This window comes from Tupaia chinensis, unplaced genomic scaffold (genome assembly GCF_000334495.1).
Source record: "Tupaia chinensis unplaced genomic scaffold, TupChi_1.0 Scaffold000332_1, whole genome shotgun sequence".
Taxonomy (NCBI): domain Eukaryota; kingdom Metazoa; phylum Chordata; class Mammalia; order Scandentia; family Tupaiidae; genus Tupaia; species Tupaia belangeri.
In genome coordinates, this window is record NW_006159826.1 from 2,882,140 (window position 1) to 2,892,213 (window position 10,074).

The window sequence follows — 10,074 nt, forward strand, 5'->3', positions numbered from 1 at the left end:
GGAGGGTCAAATAAAAGGCATCCGAATGGGAAAAAAAGAAGTGAAATCATCTCTATTTGCAGATGATATGATGCTATACATAGAAAATCCAAAAGAATCCACAAAAATCTATAGCATTTTTATACACAAACAATAGACAAACAGAACTGCAGAAAGAAATCCCATTTACAATAGCTACAAAAGCAATAAGATATCTAGGAATAAACCTTACCAAAGATAGCAAAGATCTCCACAAGGAAAACTGTAAAACATTTGAAAAAGAAATTAAAAATGATACCAAAAAGTGGAAAAATGTCCCATGTTCCTGGACTGGAAGAATTAATATAATCAAGATGTCAACCCTACCTAAATTAATCTACAAATTCAATGTAATCACAATCAAACTACCAGAAATATTTCTCACAGAAATAGAGAAAACAACCATAAGATTTGTCTGGAAGTATGAAAGGCCTGTATCACTGAAGCACTTCCATGGAAGGGAAATAAAGTAGGAGGCATCTCACTCCCCAACTTCAAAACCTATTACAAAACTGTGATAATTAAAACAGTATGGCATTGGCACAAAAACAGACAGGTAGACCAATGTAACAGAATTGAGAACCCCCAAATAACCCCAAAACACACAGCCAACTGATCCTTGACAAAGGACACTAAACAATCCAGTGGGAAAAGAAAATCTCTTCAGAGAACTGAATATCCGCTTGCAGAAGAATGAAACTAGATCATCATCTCTTACCACTAACAAAAATAAATGCAAAATGGGTTGGGGATTTAAACATGAAACCTCAAACTATAAAAAATACTGGTGGAAAACACAGGAAAAATTCTTGAAGACCTGGAAGTAGGCAAGGACTTCTTAAAGAAGATCTTCAAAACTCAGGTGATAGAAACAAATATAGACCAATGGGACTATATTAGGCTGAGAAGCTTCTGCACAGCAGAAGAAACAATAAGTAGAATGAGAAGACAACCCTCAGAGTGGGAGAATATATTTGCAAATTATACCTCAGGTAAGGGACTGAAAACCTGAATATACAGGAAACTCAAGCAGCTTACTCACACATACGAAAATGATCAATCCTATTAAAAGATGGAAAAATGGGCTGAACAATAAACTCTGACGAAGACATATGAATGGGGAAAAAGCATGTGAAAACATGCTCAACATCTCTTATCATAAGGGAAACGCAAATCAAAACCGCAATGAGGTCCCACTTAACCCCCAGTCAGAATGGCTAAAATTAAAAAAAAATAACAATGATAAGTGCAGGCAAGGCTGTGGTGAAAAGGGAACTCTCTTACATTGTTGGTGGGAATGTACATTAGTACGACCACTTTGGAGAATGACCTGGAGATTCCTCGGAAACCTACAAATGGAACTTACATACAACTCACTAATTCCACTCTTACGTATTTACCCAAAGGATAGAAAAATTCTCAGTCAGAAAAACACTTGTACAGCCATGTTTACTGCAGCATTATTTACAATCACTAGGACATGGCATCACTCCAAATGTCCAAAATAGATGATTGGATTGAAAAAAATGTAAAAAAAGAAAGAAAGAAATTCTGACATTTGATGCCAAGTGGACGGATATGGAAGACTTCATGCTAAGTGAAGCAAGCTAGACTATGAAAGACAGACTTTGTGTGTCCGTGCGCTGTATTTACCGAATGTCTGCGCTCTAATGCAGAAATGGAAAGTTTAGGAGGTATAGAAGCAGGGAAGGCACCCACAGATGCAAGAGACAGTAAGGACAGGGATGATATGGGGGTAGGCAATGGAGGGAGGGAGGGGAAAAGGGAAGAATAAAAAAGTATGTTTAACTGACAAAAAGAAAAGCTGTTTGCTGACGTTGACGCATATAGTAATGTTGTCTTGACGGATACGCATGGTATTCGTGCTGGAAAAAGCAATGCACACTGTAAAGGTATATGTAAAGTTATATGTGATTAAATGTAAATTTAAAAAAAGAGGGCCACAAAAACAAGAACACATACAACGTGCTTGTTTAATTCACCTTGGCGAGCTGAGCTGGTTGCAACACAAGGTGGTATCCGAGGGCATCTTATCTGCTGGAGGCGCGTCTTGCAAAAATCATTCTGCCTGGTGCTCAGGTTGGAGACTCGAACTGCGAAAGTGGGATCAGTGTCCCAGTACTCCTGGGGGCCCAACTCTGTACCTACACTGCAGGGAGAGGACCTGGGTGGGAGGACCTACTCCCCCTGCAGGGGAACGTGCCCTTCACACAGGTCATGTGAGCAGTGCGGTCCTTCCCAGAACACATGCTCAGTCCTTCTTCATCTGCGGTTGGTGGGCAGAGGAGTCCCACATGCGGGTCTTCATCCCTGTTCCCTACTCCGACGTTCTGCAAGTGAGTCCCTGGGTGCAAGAGATGGCGGGGACCCTTCACGGGCAAATACGGGGGCCTGGAGCTGCAGAGCGGGGCAGGGCTCTCTCCCATGTGCTGTGTCCTCTTCTCTAAACCCAGAGGAGATACTCCAGGGAGAGGAATGAATGATTCTTCACTCTTCAGAGTTGGCTTTGGAAGGGACTCAGGGGCAAAAACAGTCTTCAACTACCTGGATGTTTTGCACTAACTGGCGTTTCTTCTAGGCCATGTGTAGGAGGGCAGAGAGAAGTTTGTGGTGCCCAAGGCTGGGATTCTCATCTGAGTGCCTGTCCTAACAGTGGGACAACGATGATGTCATTTACCTACTCCGAACGTCACTTTTGTCATCTGGAAATGGGACCGCAGCTTCACCTATGGCAAAGTGGCATACATTTCCTGTAAAAGGATTAAAGGTGCTAATGTTTGCGATAAAGAGATAATCTATTTAAAGTGCTTTGGAATGCTCAAAGCTTTGCAGAATTACGAGATTTGAAGAATTTCCTCAAAATGCTGAGAAAGATATTCCTTCTCGTTCTCTTTGCATGTCCTCGAATGGGACAATCAGCCTCACAAATCGGAATCAATATTCACAGAAGTTAAAAAAAGTGTAGTTTCCTTTTATTTTGTCTTTTCACTGGCAACAAATCTGGTTAGTGGAAGGCCCAGACGATTTTAATTGCTGCTTTTTATATTTGAAAGGGGGAGTTTATGAGAAGGCTCAAGAAGAAATGGGTGGGTGTGGTGAGGGTGGGAGGGGGGTATTGCATTTCCTGTTTTCCTTGCAGAGGGTGTTGGAAAACAGCAGGAAAACCATGGATACTCAAGAAGAAATTCCAAAATGTATTCTTTTTACCACTAGGGGCCCAGCCCAAAGGTGATGGGTACAAGTGTGGATATTTTTTGAGCTGGGTTTGTAGGAGTCCAGCTGAATGCTTGTGGGGCGAAGACAGCGTTCAGAGGTGACATCAGCAGCAATTGGGCCAGAAGCCACAGAGCACAGGAGTCTGGTTTTCATTTACAGTTCGGGCCAGTCCTGCGCCAGGAGGGGAGAGGAGGGATCGGAGGCAGGAGGAGGAGGAGCTGGAGGAAGCCCTGACTGTATTCCTCCGTCCAGTCTGAGCTCGGGCTTCCACCGAAGGCCAGTCGTTTTCCTGAGCTCCAGCCTCCTGCAAGGACTGTACGAGGAGGTTCCCTCCCAGCCGCTGCTTCCCTCTAGCTGGGTGGAAAGGGCTGCACAGAGGCAAAGCGAGTGGGGAAGATGCCTCTGACTCAGACCTAACTGAGTCTACGAGCCCAGGGACACGCACGCCTTCAGGTCTGCTCAGGGTGAGTGCCATTTCCCGTTTTCTCAAGTTCGGGCAAGGAGGACACGCTGTAGACCTGACCAAGATGGCCTGTCAGTTTTCTGTCCATGTTGCAGGTCTCTGGAAGATTCTGCTGGTTTTCCTTTCTCCCCTTGTAGCTACCAGCTTTCCTAATTCAGTCAGGATTATGGTTGCCCAAGAGCATGGCCAGTCTAGGTGGTGCCCTGCGGCTGTCCCTGTGGCCCTCGGCTCCCGACCCTGCTCTTTGCTTACGTTTTATGAGAGGCTCTCCTCCATCCACAGCCAGCTCAGATCTTCGTTTGCAGGAGCATCCGTGCTGCGGACTGCAGGGGGACACGCAGGTCAGAGTGTAGCCAGTGACCTTCTGTCCTGAGCCACAACAAGAAAGGAGTGGTGGGCACATTTGTCACATTCATGAGATGGGTGACCTGGTGCCCAGGTGCAGGGCCAAGTCAGGAGTTCCTGGCTCCCACCAGGGTTTCATCCTTTCAGCAACCCAAGGTCACTGCTGGGCTTTGTCCTTTGGGGCTGCTGGAAGGAGCTGCAGGGATTAGAAGAGGAAAAGGAATCTGGCGTTTGGGCACATGCCATGCGGATAAGGAAGACTCCTGGCTGCAGGGCGGGTCCATGGTGCCCAGATGCGAGGCTGGGGCTGAGCCTGGAAGACGAGGGTGGGGCTCGGGTCCTTTCTTGCCCAGGGTGCAAAGTGGTCACTGATAATTGCCAACCTGCTTGGGGGCCTGTTTCAGTGTCTACCAGGACAGAAAATCAGCTGAGATAGAGTGGAGTCCTGGGGTGGTCGAAGGGAAGTAGGTGTTTCTCAGTGAGCCTCAGGGGCACATTGAGAGGATGGTCTGGACCCCCAGAACAGACTTCTCCGAGCCCAGGAGAGGGTCCTGCGTGCCGGGGGATGCTGAGGCACCTATACTGTGTATAGGTGGCTCCCTCCCTACACACGGGTCTTTCCATACAGGAACCACAGGGTCTTAGAGCTGCAAGAGAGCTCAGAGCTCACATGGATCCCCCAGCTCGGCCTGGGATCCCCAACTTCCCAGGGGAGCTATTCCTAATACTGCGAAAAACCAACAGACGTGGCCTAACACAAAGTTACACTGCCCTAACCAAAATCATATTGCAAAACAGTTGCTTGGTGCTTGACGGCACTGTCGGAACTCCGAGTTCTTCTCTGGGCTCGGCAGAGTGGGAAAGAGACTTAGACTTCGACCTGGGAAACTGCTGGTGGAGACATCGCTGGTTGTAGGGTGAGGAGTCAGAAGCTCCATGGTGCTTCCTCACTTGTCGAGCCCACAGGTGGGGCGGCTGAGATGGCAGTGGGTCCTTCCCAGTGCAGGAGGCAGCACGGCAGATGGCCAGCCCTGGAGGCCACCTAGATTTAGAACGCACTGTTCCATTTGGTCCCCAAAGAGAGTTCCCTCCTGCCTCAGTCTATTCAGAGTCCTGGGGCATTTGAAAGATTGGTGTCGGTTCTGTAGAGATCTGCTTGCTTGTGGAGAAAGAAGGTGCGTGCTCTGGGAGGGAGTTGCAGCTCTGCTGTGGATCCAGGCCAGAGCAGCTGTCCTTGCCCGTCCAGCCTCTAGGGGAGCAGGACCCAGAGGGACAGGAGCTGAATTCTGCTTCAGCCCGCACGGGCGTCTTGCCGGGAGTGAAGGCAGAAGGTGGAGGGAACTCCAGCGGAGGAATGGCCACGTGTTTGGAGGCTGCATTCAGAGGAGGGTTTTCCTCACCAGGAGGTCTCTCTTCCTCACTGACGGCAGTGAGAACCCAGGACACAGCCGCTGCGGGGAGAAGAGAATGGAGAAGGAACATTATGGGGTGGTGGGAGGGGCCCCCTGCCTTTTTTCCTATCTGGGTATTGGAGGCTGTGGCCATGGCACCTTCTTGGGAGGTGACCGAAGAAGCCTCTAGAACATCAGCCCTTGTGGCCCTCAGGTGATGGGTTATATGGCAAATTCCACACCTGGGGTCCTGATGACTTTCTTGAGGGGAGCTAAACGACTCTATGAACACGAATCGTCTTCACTTCTGCACCCGCTTTCTTCCTGAAGGATTTGGGGCTCACAGCGCCTCACTGGCAGTCACACCTTTGGCTATGTAACCTGGAGCCTGCCATCCAGTGATGACAGGGTGGGAAGAAGCCCCACACTCAAGTGTGTACTGACTCAGTCTGAGCTCGGGGAGGCTTCACATCTGACTTAGCTTTGGGTGTGGCTCCTCCAGACGCTGGTGCTTAGAGCCAGCTTGAAATAAGACCTCCTTCCTCTCGGAAAGTGGGGAGCGTTTTTGCCATGGACGCTTCATGTGTTTCCTCTCCCAGAGGGTGTAGACAGCTGGATAAGGTGTAGTCTCCACCACGGGCTGTGTCACCACCCACCTCCATGTGAAATTCCACGTTTAAGAGTTAAAGCTCACTGGCAACTCACAGATTGTTGCATGAGCCTTTCTTGCAGGCATTGCTAGCAACTGTAGCAAACATTTTTATATGAAAATTAGTTTGGGTCACTGTTCTTTTTGGAGGAAGCTGAAAACTGGATCTCCTGGGGAAGAATCAGGCAATTTCAGGCCAGTCCAGGACGCCGTGTACCAGGCAGCTCTCCCACTCGGTCCTGCAGGAGCTAACGGCATGGAGCCTGGCTGGGCAGGCGGCAAACACACACCGCCAAGCTCAGGAGCGCTGGCCGTGAGAGCTCCTCGTCAGAGCTCTAGCTAAGGAGGTGAAGGCCCCGAATGATTCAGATTTTACAGCAGGAGAGCTTAAAGGTCCCTGCTTATGCAGACGGCTGAGATGTCGACAAAGACCGCTCTCTCCACTTCCCTGCGTCTAGATATAGTTTCTCCATTTTCCGTAAACATTCTGGGAGAAAATCGCACTCTTTTAGAATAAAGGCCGCCTGCCCCCATCAACCACAGCAGTGAGTCTTACCCTGAGGGATGTATTAGAGAGGGATTTTCTTTAAAAATTCCTATGTTATTTTTCTAAAGTATGGTTTCTAATACATTCTAGTGGCACAGATCTATTTTGGGAAAGATGGAATTCGAGTTAGCTATTCATCTCCGTACAGCCCTTTTTGAAAATGCAGTTTGGCTTTCTTTCCTCTAGAGGGCGGTGTGTCCGTCTTAGCTGGAGTCCCAGGGTGGGGCTTCGGATTCCCTTCTGGTCAGCTGATGTCCGTCTCAGCGGGGTTTGTGGGCAACTTTAGGGCCAGCCTACAGACCCTCTTAACACATCATCATCATTATGAATGTGTCCGTGCGTATGTGAGGTGGACATTCACTAGAGGTTTATATTCCTTCTGGGTTTACCTGTGAGTATGCCAAGATGAGGCAATTCTGTGCTTTAAAACAATTGCATCTCAAAGGTGTTAAGAGAATAAGAGATTTTATTTTGTAAGAGATTTTATTTCTTCCTTGAGTGAGTGAGAAAGACAGAGAGAGAGGGAGACAGCATGCACACAGGGTCCTGGTGCCCCGTCCACGCCCAGCCTCACAGCCCTGGAGAGTGGGCAGGCATGGGCCTAGCACCCACAGGAAGTCTCAGGATGTGAGCAGTGTGGTCACGTTTTGCTGCTCTGCCACCATCTGCCTCCTGCCACAGTTAATCACAAAAGTTCAAATGAGTAGTTGAGTGCTTGGGAACCAAAGCAGGTCTGCACATTCACGCGGCTCAGAACTGAAAGGGATGGTAAAAGTGATGGATCCAGTAACTTCCACACTTTCCATTACCTGCCCTTTGCTAGTTTTCTCTGACATAGTCTCAAAAAACTCACACAAACTATGATTAGGAATAAACAATTGCGAGTTAAAAACACGGCCTTAGCTCTCAGACTGGCGCTATTGGCTGGGATCACAGGTAGGGCCCTGACTCCAGAATTCTAGCTGGGAGCGAAGAACCCTGAGCCAGCCGGACCACAGGCTCCTGTTCGCCTATGGGAGTAGGGCCACGTGCTCGGCATTGAGCTCGGAGGCTGCGGAGCCAAATGACCAGCACATGGCCCTCTTACGGTGGCGTTGTCGCCCTGGTGGACCCTCGTCCCTTACGCCGCAGATGGGAAGTGGCCTCAGAGGGGAGCGCTCCATGGCACGGCCATGGTGCCAGTGGATCAGCACAGGGGCGTTCTGCGGGTGCTGGCAGGAGTCTCGTGTTCCCACAGGTCCCTGCCAGGGCTCTGCGTTCCAAAGGGCCGGGCCGTTAACAGCACACCTTAGAGGGTCGTGTGCACAGTCTTCCCATTTACCTGTCTTCTTTGGAGGCATCTTCCAAGTTGACTTAGCAGAAGAAGAACTGTTGCTTAAAAAAATCTGGAAAGAAAAAAGAGGAGAAAAATAAAGCAAACATGAAATGGTTTGCCAAAGCCTCTCTCAAAGGCAAACTTGAGTCTTGTCGGGGCTGGCTGCAAACAGCACAGCGTGGTCCTCCGCTCCCCTGAGATGGGCCCATGGCACACAGGACACGAGGCCAGGTCTCATAGGGGCTGGCTGCAAACAGCACAGCACGGTCCTCCGCTCCCCTGAGGTAGGCCCATGGCACACAGGGACATGAGGCCAGGGTGTCCCGGGAAGGACACAAAGGGGCTAGCTCCCTAAGACCCGCCCCCGAGGGCACTGTGGATTTCATTTTCACGGCTGCAGAGCGCTGGGAATTGCCTCTGGAAGGAAAAGCCCAAGGGTCGGTTTAATTTCAAAATTAAAAACTGAACAGCAGCTGGTGATGACTCAGGCCTCAAGGGAAACCGTTCCAGGAAACTGGCTTTTCCCTTCTGGAATCCGCTCCAGCCGTTTCAGCAGCCCATGCCCCGCGAGCCAGTCCTGCTGCCTGCGGATGCCCACCAGGCGGCGCTGTTTCTGGTGCGGGTGCAAAAACCCTGACGGAGGGGGGTGGGGTGTGGGGGGGAGTCGCATGTGCTGGCCAGAAAGACGAGACAGAAAGCAGCGAGAAATCACCACCCCCTCCCCAGGGGGGATGGCCATGCCACAATCCCTTCTCCTCCATTCTCCTCTCCAGATCTTGGGCACGCACGCACACATACCCGGCTTGAGTTTAAGCCACCGGGTCTGGGCCTCGAACTGTGGTCGACTAAATAGGAGTCCAGTGACATAGCCATTATGCCAACTGCTGGTCTCTCTGCCAGATTTTACGCACAAGAAAAGTGAGGCTGGAGAGGCTGCCTGCACACCGGCAGTGGGCAGTAGGCAGTAGGCAGTGAGCGAGGGGACCTTCTACCTCGTCACCCACCCAGGATGGCGATGCTCACCAGACGGCGCTGTAAAGTGTTCTTTTCCTGTTTATACTTGATTATCAACCAGCCTAGGAGACAAACCCAAAGAGCAGCTGTTCCTTACACTGTGAGGGCGTTCTAGCCACGATGTCCTCGCTTTAGCAAGTCTGCGATGGCACAGGGTTCAGGCAGGTCGGCGGCACCAAAGCCCATCGCCAAGAAAGGAAGAGAAGGGAGAAGCCAGAGCGCCAATCTGGGGCCAGAGCATCTTGTGTCCCTGGGTTGGAATGAAACGGCTTTGTGCGATTTCTTTTGAAGCGCTTTCTAATGCACACTCTAGATCCTTCACGTCAAGACCGAGCCATTCCCCGTAGTGTTTATTATCAGCGTGAGCAGAGACCAGCCCTGGCCGGCTGCTGTGGACTTTGGGGTGGGAATGCTTTGTACACCCACGGTGGCGGCTAGCTTTTCAAACCGCAGCAGGTCGGAAATTCGTGGCTATTGTCTTGGATGCTAAGTGTACACTTTTAAGTACATCTCCAAATACCCAGGCACTGAACCTGGCGTTTCTTAAACGTGCCTGTTCAGTGAGAAGGCAATAAGCCCTGGGAGCTGGGTCCGTGCTGGGACAGTGCTCGGCATGCTCTTTCGTTTCTTTTATGAAAAAACCTGCTTACTTCTTCCATTAGCAAAAGAGACAAGAGGATAGCACCCCCAACAGGGTCTGGAAGTCACGAACCAGCCCTAGCTTCGCCTTCGGTCGTGGGCACACACAGCCGGCATTCTCAGGGACGTCTCTGGACACGAACCGGGAACCTTCCCACACGAGCTTGTATTTTCCTGCTGTGCCACCATCTGGTCCCATCACACATTCTTTCCCGCTGTCTCATTCACAGGGAGGCCCGGTGGGGGCTGCGAGCCCGCGTTCTGCATGGCTGTGCTGCCACAGGAGCAGCAGACTACTGCTTTATCAGATCTGCCAGGAAGAGCCGGCATCTCCAGGCAGCGGCTCAGGCTGCCAGCATGCTCGTAGGAGACAAGGGGGCTCAGGCTGCCAGCGTGCCCATAGGTGACAAGGGGGCTCAGGCTGCCAGCGTGCCCCTAGGGGACAAGGGGGCTCAG

General features: G+C 50.4%; 1 protein-coding gene across 1 annotated transcript in view; it reads left to right on the plus strand.

Annotated features, from left to right (window-relative positions):
- Nucleotides 1-3,199: 3,199 nt before the first annotated feature.
- The window catches only part of COL6A3 (collagen type VI alpha 3 chain), a 98,633-nt gene continuing 91,758 nt past the window's right edge, over nucleotides 3,200-10,074 (plus strand). Inside the window, 1 exon segment of the mRNA XM_014589125.2 lies at nucleotides 3,200-3,719. The gene's annotated coding sequence lies outside the window, so the exon portion shown is untranslated.